This window comes from Nicotiana tabacum, chromosome 8, assembly GCF_000715075.1.
Source record: "Nicotiana tabacum cultivar K326 chromosome 8, ASM71507v2, whole genome shotgun sequence".
In the NCBI taxonomy this organism is placed as follows: domain Eukaryota; kingdom Viridiplantae; phylum Streptophyta; class Magnoliopsida; order Solanales; family Solanaceae; genus Nicotiana; species Nicotiana tabacum.
In genome coordinates this window covers 61,827,785-61,829,350 of record NC_134087.1, presented here as the reverse complement: position 1 = coordinate 61,829,350, position 1,566 = coordinate 61,827,785, and positions in this window count along the sequence as shown.

Here is a 1,566-nt window from a genome sequence, read left to right as displayed (position 1 = left end):
CGGGTACATCTTCGCGGATTTGGACCCTCTTTACGGACGGTGCTTCGAGCGTAAAGGGGTCCGGACTCGGCATCGTGCTAAAACCACCCATAGGTAACGTGGTTAGACAATCTATTAGAAATGTAAAATTGACTAACAACGAGGCCGAATATGAGTCCATGATTGCAGGTCTCGAACTAACCAAAGACTTGGGAGTAGAGGTGATCGAAGCCAAATATGACTCCCTCCTTGTTGTGAATCAGGTTAACGGAACCTTTGAAGTTCGAGAGGAACAAATGCAAAGATACATGGATAAGCTACAAGTAACTCTACACCGATTCAAGGAATGGACTTTGCAACATGTACCTCGAGATCAAAATAGTGAAGTCGATGCCCTCACAAACCTAGGGTCATCAGTCGAAGATAACAAACTTAATTCGGGGGTTGTCATACAACTCATGAGGTCAGTGGTCAAAGAAGGCCATGCAGAGATAAACTCCATAAGCTTGACCTGGGATTGGAGAAACAAGTACATAGAATATTTGAAGAACGAAAAACTTCCCTCAGATCCAAATGAATCAAGGGCCCTACTGACAAAGGCAGTCCGATTTAGCTTGTTTGAAGATGGAAACTTACTCAGAAAGTTGTCCAACGATCCCCTAGCAATATGTCTGGGGCCGGGAGATATTGAGTATGTTTTTAGGGAAGTCAACGAAGGCACATGCGGAAACCACTCATGCGCCGAATCACTAATTCGAAAGGTAATCAGAGCCGGATATTACTGGGTTGATATGGAAAAAGATGCGAAGGATTTTGTGTAAAAATGTGATAAATGTCAAAGACATGCTCCGATGATTCATCAACCAAGGAGCTGTTGCATTCGGTTTTATCCCCATGGCCATTCATGAAGTGGGGAATGGAAATCGTCGGCCCTCTTCTATCGGCACCCGGTAAGGATCAATTTGTTTTATTTTTGACTGACTATTTCTCTAAGTGGGTAGAAGCACAGGCCTACCAGAAGGTCAGGGAGAAAGAAGTCATCATCGACTTCATTTGAGCCACATCGTATGTCGATTCGGAATACCATCTGAAACTGCATGTGACAACAGAAAATAGTCTATCGGCAGCAGGGTGACCAAATTTCTCAAAGGCCTTAAGATCAAAAGGATTTTATCAACACCTTATCAACCTAGTGGGAATAGGCAAGTTGAATCAACCAACAAAACCATAATACAAAACCTCAAGAAAAGGTTGACCGACGCCTAAGGAAAATGGAGAGAAATCTTGCCCGAAGTCCTTTAGGCGTATCGCACAACTTCGAAGTCCAGTATCGGGGCAAACCCGTTCTCTTTGGTTTATGGAATCAAAACTTTAATACCGATCAAAGTCGGGGAGCAGAGCATCAGATTCTGATATGCGATGAAGGAATCGAATGACGAGGCCATGGCGAGCCTAGAGCTATTAGATGAATGACGTGAAGCTGCCTTTATTCGATTGGCTGCCCAGAAACAACGGATTGAAAGGTATTATAATCGAAGAGCCAACTTTCGATATTTTAATATCGGGGACTTGGTACTGAGGAAGTTC